We start from the raw sequence: 13,630 nt of genomic DNA, 5'->3' as shown, positions 1-13,630 counted from the left end.
AATGGAACAACTGACTGGTTCAAGACTGGGAAAGGAGTACGTCAAGGCTGTATGTTGTCATCCTGTTTGTTTAACTTATATGCAGAATACATTGTGCAAAATGCCAACCTGGATAAATCACAAGCTGGAATCAAGATTGCCAGAGAAATATCAGCAACCTCATATATGCAGATGATCCCACTCTAATAGCTGAAAGTGAAGAGGAAGTAAAGAGCCTCTTGATGAAGGTGAAAGAGGAGAGTGAAAAAGCTGGCTTAAAACTCAGCATTCAGAAAACTAAGATCATGGTATCTGGTCCCATCACTTCATGGCAAATAGATGGGGAATAATTGGAAGCAGCAACAGATTTTATTTTCTTGGACTCCACAGTCACTGTGGACAGTGACTGCAGCCTTGAAATTACAAGATGTTTGCTCCTTGGAAGGAAACCTATGACAAACCTAAACGGTGTATTAAAAAGCAGAGACATCACTTTACTGACAAAGGTCTGTCTAGTCAAAGCTATGGTTTTTCCAGTAGTCATGTACGGATACAAGAATTGGACCATAAAGAAGACTGATTGCTGAAAAATTGATGTTTTTGACTTGTCATTGCTGGAGAAGACTCTTCAGAGTCCCTTGGACTGCAAGGAGATCCAAGCCAGTCAATCCTTGAAGAAATCAACCCTGAATATTCATTGGAAAGACTGGTGCTACAGCTCTAATACTTTGGCCTCCTGATGTGAAGAGCTGACTCATTGGAAAAGACCCTGATGGTGGGAAATATTGAGGACAGGAGGAGAAGGGAGTGACAGAGGACAAGATGATTGGATGACGTCATCACCACAATGGACAGGAGTTTGAGCAGACTCCGGGAGATAGTGAAAGACAAGGAAGTCTGTTGGGCTGCAGTCCTTGTGGTTGCAAGAGTTGGTCACAACTTAATGACTAAACAACAACAACAATATATACACACAATTATTTTCCAACGTATATAGATGCTGATTTAATTAGAATTATGTAAATTCATAGATATTTCTGAATTGGTAATAATTTTCTGTCATTATATAGTCTTTCATATATTAAAAGGTCAACTTTTTTGACATTTAAAAGGGTTCCTCACAGTTTAAAAAGTTGTGTTGCACTTGTTTATCTGAGTAATAGTTCACTATTCACCTAGCAAAAAGCAGGCCTCTGAAAGAGGGGAACCCAGGTCAGTTTTGATAAGCAGAGGAGAGAGAGGAAGTTACAGAGGGGATGATCTGGAGGGCTGCTATAGTGGGGTGCTCTGAGAAACTAAGGGTTGATGTGATGATATCAATTAGGGAAGCAGAAATACATCAATAGCTTTTGCTAAAATGGTCAGAGAATTCATTGACCAGCCATCTCTCTTCTTAGGTCACTGGGCATCTGAAGTGAACATCCATCCATATCAATGCTGTATTCAGCCTTCCAGAAGGACTCTGGAAATCCATTAGGATTGCAGCATCTCCCTGAGGGACTTTTGTGACTAGTGCAGAAAAATGCAATGTTGATCCATTCTGATTACATTGTCCAGTCAAATCCCTCTAGAATGACCAGCTAACTGTCCCTGAAATAGGAAAGATTGGTGGCAGGAGTAAAATTTTGAGTTGCTTTGATAAAATAATTATCTTCAGGGATTTGGGCTCTAATCGCTACTTAGACTGTGTGAAATTATTGCCGAATAATGTGCTGAGCAAATTCCAGTTGTCATTAAGAGGACTGTGGTTGGTATCATTAAATTATATTCATTATTCAGATAAATGTTCCATGCACTCTTAAATGTCTGCTTTCTCATCGACTTGAGCATTCAGTTGGGCTTTTGTTTTGTTTTCATATCAGAGGAAGAAGGCAAGTGATACTCATAATATCTTGCTAGAACTTCATAGATGCCATAAATATTTGTAAATCAGGATAAAGCAATGTGTATTTTCCTACCCTGGAATTCCAAGGTTAAGTTTGCTTTCATTATTTGGGGTGGTTTGGTCATGGTAACAATAATGTGATTTGGTAGTAGTTTAGGGTTGATTCAGAGTGGAAAGGAACAATTCTGTTTTATGCCTTTTATTTCTAGCAATAGCTGAATTCAGGATCATATAATTGGTACTCAAAACACAGCTATTCAACCATTTCTTTATAGTTTCCTCTTGCATGTTTTCATTTTCATTTCCACCCACTCATATATAGGCCATTTAAAAATGTATCTCTATATCAAAAAAAAATGTATCTCTATAACCATTAAAAAATGTCTTCAAATTGTCCTCCCAATAGATTTTACAACAAATATTTATTCTCAAATAGCTTCCCCCTGCAGCCTGAAACACTCTAGAATTACTTTGCACTCTTACCTACCCCTCCTGCCATCCCTAAACGAGGGCTCAGAGAATACAAACTCATATTAATAGCAGCCTAATGAAATAGCATCAGAAAAATAAGTTGACTTCCAAAGGAATGTGCTGGAATCAAGATTGCCGGGAGAAATATCAATAACCTCAGATATGCAGATGACACCACCCTTATGGCAGAAAGTGAAGAGGAGCTAAAAAGCCTCTTGATGAACGTGAAAGAGGAGAGCGAAAAAGTTGGCTTAAAGTTCAACATTCAGAAAATGAAGATCATGGCATCCAGTCCCATCACTTCATGGGAAATAGATGGGGAAACAGTGTCAGACTTTATTTTGGGGGGCTCCAAAATCACTGAAGATGGTGACTGCAGCCATGACATTAAAAGACACTTACTCCTTGGAAGAAAAGTTATGACCAAACTAGATAGTATATTCAAAAGCAGAGACATTATTTTGCCGACTAAGGTCCGTCTAGTCAAGGCTATGGTTTTCCCTGTGGTCATGTATGGATGTGAGAGTTGGACTGTGAAGAAGGCTGAGTGCCGAAGAATTGATGCTTTTGAACTGTGGTGTTGGAGAAGAGTCTTGAGAGTCCCTTGGACTGCAAGGAGATCCAACCAGTCCATTCTGAAGGAGATCAACCCTGGGATTTCTTTGGAAGGAATGATGCTAAAGCTGAAACTCCAGTACTTTGGCCACCTCATGCGAAGAGTTGACTCATTGGAAAAGACTCTGATGCTGGGAGGGGTTGGGGGCAGGAGGAGAAGGGGACGACCGAGGATGAGATGGCTGGATGGTATCACGGACTCGATGGACGTGAGTCTGAGTGAACTCTGGGAGATGGTGATGAACAGGGAGGCCTGGCGTGCTGCGATTCATGGGGTCGCAAAGAGTCGAACACGACTGAGCAACTGAACTGAACTGAAAGCTGGATAGAACCAAGTCATACTTCATCTGTCTTTTATAGTTAATATTTCTACTGTTACTATATTTAATGTTATATTAAAAGATTTATTTTCATTTTGGTATATGCTTACATAATTTTATGTCACTTCATTCATTTTATGCACAGAGTTTTATGTTTTGCCTTTTCCATTTACCTATCGATAACTTTCCATCTTTGTCCTTAGTACTCAGGATTCTAATTTCTGATAGCTGATTAATATTCCTTCTTGTTTATCTAGCATAATTTACTTAGTCATCCCCTCATGTGTTGTATTTTGACTGTCTCTTATGCTATACATTCATCTTCTAGTAGAGTGGCCAAGCAAAAGTTTGACTGTACCATCAGCAATTGCTACAAATCGCAATCCCTAGATGTTTCTGCTTGACTATCCCATCTCTCCCATTTCTATCATAGTGTTGGTCTGAACTCTGCCTGGAAAGGATGGTCATTAGTGAAAGATCTTTACATATAGTACAAGGTTGCAAGGGGATGCCTACAGTGCAGTAAGCTCTCTGTCATTATCTCATTTAATTTTCTCCTTATGTCATAAGAAGGTGTTGAGTTATTTACAGACACTTGGGATGGAGGAGGATGGTGGGTGGGTAGGGTGAGTTGCCTACTAGTGGAGAGGAAGAAAGGAGAGAATGGTGGCAATCTATTTACTAAACATTGAACAAGCTGTCCTTGCAGGAGGGTAAATGTGTTTGAATATCTTCCTTTCCTTCTCTCAACCTAGATTTGCCAGCTTTTTACAACTTGTGACTCTTAATTCTGCACAATAGAAGCTAAGATTGATCTGGTTAAGAACATATTTTTTTTTTCCTGCTCTTGAAGTCAACATTTGAAGTATTTCTAAGTGAGCAAAATTTCCTTTTGCTCATCCTGATTTTTCTTTGAGTTCAAAGTCTGTCCCCTGTTATAAGAAGTATTAAGAAATTTTTCATCCTGCATGACCAGTAGATTATTCTGTTTCCCAAGGCCAACCTGCCTGAGGACTTCTTTGGGATATTGCTAGAGAATTGAATCATAATTTATCCATTCTTTGTAATTTCATCAGAACACCTGATGTGTTTTTGAAAAATGTAGGGACCCAGGCTAATTGATCTATCCTTGTGATCAGCAGTTTTCAGGAATGACTACCTAGGCCTAACTTTGAAATCCTTGTGAATTTGGTCAGTAAAAACAGAATAAGGTATTAAAATATACAAAGAGCTGCCACCAAGTGGGCATCTGCTAACCTTTGCATACCATAATATTCTTCATTAGTGGGCATGTAGAAGAAGCTCAAAGGAATCTTTGATGGTTATGACATGATTAATTAGAAGGAGAGTGTGAACAAACTATTTCACAGGAGGTTCTTGTAATGAGTAGTGAATTTTGGACATGTTCAAGATTATCTGCTTTCTCCTGTTTATATCAGCAAGTCAAAAAGCATTCATTCAGCAGCCACTCTGTTTAAGACTATGTGCAAAGCACTGTGGAAGATATGGTGATCTATTAAACCGGTTCTTATTCATTTCTTCAAGCTTAAATTCTAGTTGCGGTGACAAGATGTGAAAAATTAGGTAACACAGGAGATAAATAGTTCAAGGCTATAACAGAAAAGGTGTCATGAGACAAAACATTATTATTTGACAAATGAATGCTGCAGACAAGTGTTCGAGGAGTCACAAGAAGATAGAGCTGAAAGGCATGCTGATATAGTGCCTTTTCTCCTGCTGTTCTCTGTGCCTGAAATGTCCATTGCATACATCCCTCCCTACCTGTAAAGCCCCTATTTATCTTTCAACAGCTTGTTCACTCATAGCTTCCCTAGTTCAGACTTCATCAACCCACCCAGAGTTAATGCCATTATCTTCAGTGAGCTCATAGAAATTTAAACTCATTGAGTCTATAAAAACACGTTTTATTTCTGTAGCTATGTGTTTACACACTGTGCTACTCCATTAGATGGAAATTCTCAAGGGTAGAGTCAGTTTGATATGAATTTATCTTTCTTTCCTAAGAACTGATCATAGAGTTGGATACTCAATGTTCAATACATTTGTTGAAATGAAACAAAATTAATATAGTGGAAATAGCACTGAATTTCGAGTCAGCAACAACAGTGTCTGGCTTAGGAAATGCTTTTAGGAAATGTGTGTCAGTCATGTCACCTTTATGGGCTAAATAGAATGATCTCCAGAGTTTTTTTATAATAGTAAAATTGTGTAATCTTAGACTGGAAGTGATTCTTAAATTTTCCCATAGCTTCTGTTGACATCTGTAACACCATCATCCATGGCAAACGTTTACTGCAAACCTGCTATGTGCTAAGCATAGATCAAAAATTATTTCCTTCAAATCTCCAAAGAAGCTTATGTGGTCAATGCTGTTATGCTTATTTTCCTGATGAAGAAATTGAACTCCCAAGAGGTGGACTAATATGCCCAGAGTTACACAGGTGGAAACTGTTGAAATAGAGATTCTAGTTCAAATATTTCTGAACCTAAAAGCCTATGCTCTTTAACAACCTCATTATGCATCCTCAAACCTGAATACACATTACAGTCATTCGTTTCTCTCTTTCTTTTTTTTAATAGTGACAACCAGGCCCAACTCTTTTGGGATGCTGGTTCAGTTAGCTTAAGAAGTGGGCTGAACATAGGCCATTTTAAAAACTCCCCCAGGGGCTTCTCTTGTGCCCCCAAGTTTGAGAACTACTGCACTGTATTATTTAGCCTTTGAGACTGCAGCTGAGTCTTGTGAAATGGTAGAGTTTAAATGGACAAGGTAAAGGAGAACATTCTGCATAGAAAAAAGAAATTAAGCTTTTAGATGATGCACAGCTATTTGAATGTGTCTTATTTCTCTGAAGGAAGAGTCCTTTGTGGCATCAAAACCACTGAGCGTATAGACGCGACTTCACCCATGGTGCAAGTGCACGTGAAAACAGTTCCAATGCAATTTCCCGGTTGAAGGGGGAAAGGACTTCTGCACTGGCCTGTACTGGGTCTTCTGCCACTGTTTTCCTAACAAAGGTCAATGGGTCAAGCTATTTCTTTTCATGGACACAGTCGTTTCTCTTTGCTGTATACACTGGACTGCAAACCTGTCCATTTCTACATGATGATTTCTGTTTGGAATTTGTAAATCAGATTATCTGGGTGAGAAAGCTGGATTTTGAGAAAAGACATGAAATGGCCTCTCCTTGCTTTATGGTCTTTATGGTCAACAACTCTTGTCTCGAGGCTGGCTTAACAGCACTCTTGGAAACCTTCCTCTCTGGCCAGTGCATTAAAACAAGCAATTTATTTTGGGTTTGGTAGCAGCTGCTGCTGATGTTGGGGGTGGCTTCCTTAGGAAGGACGGTATCCCTGAGGGGCTGTGCAACTGGAAAGAAATTGGTAGTAATAAATCAGCTGCTGAATAATTCCTGAGTGTTCTGAAAGACTCATTGGAGTGGAATTGTCAGGAAAGGGACATCTCGATTATGAACATTTCAGAACGCTCAAATTGTTTGCCTTTTACAAGCATACAGCTTAGACTTTGTTGGCAATACATTCCTGCTGACTGCTTAATCTTTTGGCTAGATTAACTATGGCTTAAAAATACAATTATCAAGCTAGACAGTGTCATGTTGACGTATTCTGGAAACGGGCTCTAGAGGAAGACTGTGGGTCTCAGTACGTTGTACAGCATCTTGGTGAGGTTGCTTCTAAATGTCTCAGCTGCAGAGGTTTATGGTGCTTTAAAAGGGAAGATCACCTTGGATCAAACCCAAAGTTGTAGAATTCAATATATTTCCTTCTAGTTTTGACTGCTTTCTCACATCAAAATAGACTTCGGCAAATGGTGTTTGGATTTGATAACTCTTTGCACCTTGCTAGACTCTACCTTGAAATGGCTCTCTCCAATTTCTCCACAACCCTAGCATAGATAACTAGGTACTTGATTGGAAAACAGGGCAGACTCTGAGAAGCAGAACATCTATACTCTTATCAACTCATGGTAAAACCTGTCCTGTGCAGTGAAAGATGGGATGGTCTGAATATTGCCAAGATCCTAAATATTAGGGATTCATAAGAATTAGGGTAGACAAAATATCCATAGAGATTAGGTATTCTGCAGTTAAGCATATCTGGAGTTTAAATCCTGGCTTCACTGCTTGCTAACTTGGATGATCCACATTAGCTTTCTGAGTCATTTCTTCACCTGATTATGTTGGGAGAATTTAATGAGATGCTCCGTATGATTTGTTTAGTAGGAATACGTGTGCTTAGTTGCTTAGTCATGTCCCACTGTTTGTAGCCACACGGACTGTAGCCTGCCAGGCTCCTCTGCCTATGGAATATTCATAGCAAGAATACTGGGGTGGGGTTTCATTTCCTATTCCAGGGGATCTTCCCAACACTGGGATTGAACTCATATCTCTTGCGTTTCCTGCACTGGCAGGCAGATTTTTTACCACCAGCACTACCTGCGAGGCCTGTTTAGTAGGTAGTGGATAACTATTAGCTATGGACGAAAGTGGAGTTTGGTGGAGAATGGATACATGTATATGTGTGGCTAAGTCCCTTTGTTGTCCACCTGAAACTATCACAACATTGTAAATTGTCTATATTCCAGTATAACATAGGGCTTCCCTGGTGGCTCAGTGGTAAAGAACCCACCTGCCAAGGCAGGAGATGCAGGTTCAATCCCTGGGTCGGAAAGATTCCCCTAGAGAGGAAAATGGCAACCTACTCCAGTATTCTTGTGCAAATAATCCCATGGACAGAGGAGCCTGGTGAGCTACAGACTACAGAGTAACAAAAGGTTGGATACGACTGAGTGACTGTGCACACGATATAAAATATAAAGTTAAAAATATTGGCCATTATTATCAGTCTGTGATTTTTTATTACTTCCATCACTACCACATGTTTTTGCTGCCTTCATCCCAGATTCTCCGTGGCTGCCTATTGCCCCCCAGTGGAGTGTCCTTCCTGTCCTATAGAGTGAGTCCCATGATCCAGATGTCACTGACCTTTGATTCAAACCTTGTGAATGATGTTCCCTATTACTTGGCAATTGACTCCACTGTTTATCAATGAGGTGACCTCTGCGAGGCTTATTTCTTCAACTGTAAAATAAAGAAATGATTTTACCTCCTTCATGTAGCTGTTGAGAGGATTAAGCGAGGTAATCCATGTAAAGGGCTTAACTCAGCATCTGGTCGGTGGTAGTGCTCTCTAAAGGTCGCCTGCTTTTACTTCTCTGTGCTCGTCGGAACAGGATAGTGGTGAGACTAGCAGAAAGGAACTAAAAACACAGGTTGAAATGTTATTTCTTTCATGGAAAATATCAAGAGACATAAAGGGATGGTTATGTATAGTGCTAAATGGAGTATTATGTATCCAGATGAAAGTATGGTTCTCAGGTTCCCACACTTTCCCCTAGGGATGTGCAGCTTTGAACTACACAATTTGCATAGAGTAAGAATTTTCCCAGGCTCTGAAAGATCTTTTTGTCATCCTTATTTTATTTTCTTTTAATCCTCTCCTGGTCCCACCCAACTGTTCTGCAGATTCTAGCTACAAATCTACATACCTACCTATCAGGGGCAACTAAATGATCACAACTCCTTCACATTCCTGAGTACTTATGGGAAGACTAGGTGAGGGGAAGGGTCCTTTGCTGGAAACATCGGTTAGCAGGAAAGGGCTAAGGCTCTTTTGAGATCTACTTCTGTTGGACTTTGGTGATGTTTTGTAATAGGGTTTATTTTTAGTGTGAAGTAGTAAGACCTTGGCTTCGAATTAGAACAAGCATCCCTAGATGGGATTTTTTTCCCTTGGAAAATGCTCAATATAAAATGATGCAAACTTGTGAAAAATTCTATTAGTATGGCAGTGTGAGTAGAGAAGTGAAAATACCCACCCCTTAATCCACAGACCTACCCTGCCCATCCCTATCCCAGAGACAACCACTTTTAACTCTTTGTTGTGTATCCTAAATTTTTCTCCAACTATCAACAAATATGTCCAAAAATTGGATTCTACTGTAAATATTGATCTGCTTCCCCTTTTACATAATAGCATCTCTTGGAGTTATTTCTGTGTGAATACATCAATTTTCTTTCTTTTTTTAGCAAGTGCATAGTATAGATGCACTTTCAGATAACTTCATCTTTTTTTTGTCTTTATGAACAAAACAGATTTTGGATGGTACTGGCATTTACAAGTTAATTAACCTTATTAAATTCACACAATTATTAAGTGAGAGAGTCAAGATTTGGGCCCATGATGGCTGACTCCAGATCACATGGTATTAACTGCTAAGCATTCCTTTGTTTCTGTAACTTAATTACTTTTACCCTCAGTTTCTAATATAAACAATAGTTATGAGGTACTCACAAAATTTCAGAGTTGGAATAGACCTTTGAGACAGGTTATCTATTCTAACCTCTGACTCTCTGAACAAATCGTTAGATGGTTTCTCTTTGGACAAATCGTTTCTGAAACATAATTTTGGTGATATAAAACTCCATTAAATTATTTGCATTTTCAGTTGCAGAAACTCTGGGTTGCTTAAGGAATAGTTTATCTTACATCCTTCATATTTTATATTACCATTTTTTGTATGATATGCTAACACTCTGAAGTCAGTAGGATAAACTGTTATTAAGTCTGTTTCACAAGTGGGGCCATTTAGGCTCAGGGAAATTAAACAGCTTAAATTTTTTATTGAAGTATAGTTGATTTACAATATTATGTTAGATTTAGGTACACAACACAGTGATTTGGTACTTTTGCAGATTAACTCCATGATAGGTTATTACAAGATAATGAGTATAATTCTCTGTTCTATGCAATCTATCTTTGTTGCTTATGCATTTTATATGTAGTAGTTTGTATCTGTTAATTTTATACTCATATCTTGCCTCCCCATTCCCTCTTCCCTTAAATAACCACTAATTGGTTTTCTGTATTTGTGAGTCAGTTTTACATATACATGCATCTCTATTATTTTTAGATTCCACATTTATTTATTTTTTTTTAATTTTTATTTTTACTTTATTTTACTTTACAATACTGTATTGGTTTTGCCATGCATTGACATGAATCCACCATGGGTGGGAACTCATGTAGATTCCACATTTAAATGATATCATACTGTATTTGTATGTCTCTTTCTGACCTATTTCACTAAGCACAATATTATCTAGGTTCATCTATGTTGCTGCAAGTGACAGTATTTCATTATTTTATGGCTAATGTTCTAGTGTATATATACCAAATCTTATTCCAGTTGTCTGTTGATGGGCACTGGTTGCTTCTTTAAATGTAAGTAGTGCTACTGTGAACATTGGGGTGCATATATGCTTTCAAATTAATGTTTTCACTTTTTTTCTAGATGTTTATCTAGGACTGAAATTGTTGGATCATATGGTAGTCCTATTGATATTTTTAATTTTTTTAGGAACCGCCATACTGTTTTACGTGTTGGCTGAACCAATTTTCATTCCTACCAACAGTGTTCAAGGGTTTCTTTTTCTCCACATCCTCCTGAACAATGGTTCTTTGTAGACTTTTTGATAGTAGCCAATCCTGGTAGCTCAGTTGGTTAAGAATCTGCCTGCAATGCAGGAGACTCAGGTTTCATCCCTGAGTCTGGAAGATACCCTGGAGAATGTAATGGCTACCCACTCCAGTATTCTTGCCTGGAGAATTCCATGGACAGAGGAGCCTGGTCGCCTACAGTCCATGAGGTCACAAGGAGGCAGATACGACTGAGTGACTAAAACACACACACATACATTGTGACTGGTGTGAGGTAGTACCTTGTTGTTTTGATTTGCATTTCTCTAATAATTAGTGACATTGAACATCTTTTTATTGAACAGCTTATAGTTATACAGAGAGTTACTGAAGGCAACCTGAATGTCAGTTGAAGGAGATTTGACTTTGAGACTTTGACCTGAAGGCATCAAGGAGTTACTGAAGGCTTTGAATAGGGGTGAGGTTGTGGGATTAGGTGGGTGGGATAAGTAGATGATTTCTGCTAACACTAATGCTTCCTTCATGACCAACCTAGACAGCATATTAAAAAGCAGAGACATTATTTGCCAACAAAGGTCTGTCTAGTCAAAGCTATGGTTTTCCCAGTAGTCATGTATGGATGTGAGAGTTGGACTATAAAGAAAGCTGAGTGCCAAAGAATTGATGCTTTTGAACTGTGGTGCTGGAGAAGACTCTTGAGAGTCCCTTGGACTGCAAGGAGATCCAACCAGTCCATCCTAAAAGGAAATCAGTCCTGAATATTCATTGGAAGGACTGATGTTGAAGCTGAAACTCCAATACTTTGGCCACCTGATGTGAAGAACTGACTCATTGGAAAAGACTCTGATGGTGGGAAAGATTGAAGGTAGGAGGAGAAGGGCATGGCAGAGGATGATATGGTTGGATGGCATCACCAACTCAATAGACAGGAGTTTGAGTAAACTCTGGGAGTTGGTGATAGACAGGGAAGCCTGGTGTGCTGCAGTCCATGGGGTCACAAAGAGTCAGACAAAACTGAGCAACTGAACTAAATGCTTCAAAAATAAGACTGGCAAGAACCAAGATAGTAAGGCAGGACAGCTATTTAGGTATGAATAGATAAAATGCGTGGGTACTATTGACAGCAATCAGTCTGAAAAGGAAGGGATGGCTGGAAGAAATACCAAGAAAACAGTATTTTTAGAGCTTCATCACTAGCTGGAGATAGTAGTGTTAGTCACTCAGCCGTGTCCAACTCTTTGCAACCCTACGGACTGTAGCCCACCAGGCTCCTGTGTCCATGAGATTCTTCAGGCAAGAATACCAGAGTGGGTTGTCATTCCCTCCTCCAGGGGATCTTCCCAAACCAGGGATCAAACCTGGGTCTCCTGCATTGCAGGCAGATTCTTTACTGCATGAGATACAGGGAAGTCCCAGCTAGAGATAGTTCCGTTCAGTTCAGTTCAGTTGCTCAGTCGTGTCTGACTCTTTGCGACCCCATGAATCGCAGCACACCAGGCGTCCCTGTCCATCACCAACGCTCGGAGTTCACTCAGACTCATGTCCAACGAGTCAGTGATGCCATCCAGCCATCTCATCCTCGGTCGTCCCCTTCTCCTCCTGCCCCCAATCCCTCCCAGCATCAGAATCTTTTCCAATGAGTCAACTCTTCGCATGAGATGGCCAAAGTACTGGAGCTTCAGCTTTAGCATCATTCCTTCCAAAGAAATCCCAGGGCTGATTTCCTTCAGAATGGATTGGTTGGATCTCCTTGCAGTCCAAGGGACTCTCAAGAGTCTTCTCCAACACCACAGTTCAAAAGCATCAATTCTTCAGTGCTCAGCCTTCTTCACAGTCCAACTCTCACATCCATACATGACCACAGGAAAAACCATAGCCTTGACTAGACGGACCTTAGTCGGCAAAGTAATGTCTCTGCTTTTGAATATGCTATCTAGGTTGGTCATAACTTTTCTTCCAAGGAGTAAGTGTCTTTTAATTTCATGGCTGCAGTCACCATCTGCAGTGATTTTGGAGCCCCCAAAAATAAAGTCTGACACTGTTTCCACTGTTTCCCCATCTATTTCCCATGAAGTGATGGGACCAGATGCCATGATCTTCGTTTTCTGAATGTTGAGCTTTAAGCCAATTTTTTCGCTCTCCTCTTTCACTTTCATCAGGAGCCTTTTTAGTGCCTCTTCACTTTCTGTCATAAGGGTGGTGTTATCTGCATATCTGAGGTTATTGATATTTCTCCTGGCAATCTTGATTCCAGCTTGTGTTTCTTCCAGTCCAGCGTTTCTCATGATGTACTCTGCATAGAAGTTAAATAAGCAGGGTGACAATATACAGCCTTGACGTTCTCCTTTTCCTATTTGGAACCAGTCTGTTGTTCCATGTCCAGTTCTGACTGTTGTTTCCTGACCTGCATACAGATTTCTCAAGAGGCAGGTTAGGTGGTCTGGTATTCCCATCTCTTTCAGAATTTTCAACAGTTTATTGTGGTCCATACAGGCAAAGGCTTTGGCATAGTCAATAAAGCAGAAATAGATGTTTTTCTGGAACTCTCTTGCTTTTTCCATGATCCAGCGGATGTTGGCAATTTGATCTCTGGTTCCTCTGCCTTTTCTAAAACCAGCTAGAGATAGGGAACTAGAAAAAGAAGAGAGATAAGGATAATCCAAACATATTAGTTGGATTGTTTAGATAATGGAACCCTTTGCAAAGAAGAAAATCAGATTTGGAATGATGAATAGTTTGAGTTAGGAACTGCTGTATACTGGTGGCTAGATATTTAAGTAAAAATGTGTAAGTATTTTTGAAAATGAAGTACTGGGAC

Source organism: Budorcas taxicolor, chromosome X (genome assembly GCF_023091745.1).
Source record: "Budorcas taxicolor isolate Tak-1 chromosome X, Takin1.1, whole genome shotgun sequence".
Classification (NCBI taxonomy): domain Eukaryota; kingdom Metazoa; phylum Chordata; class Mammalia; order Artiodactyla; family Bovidae; genus Budorcas; species Budorcas taxicolor.
Note: the sequence above shows the minus strand (reverse complement) of the source record.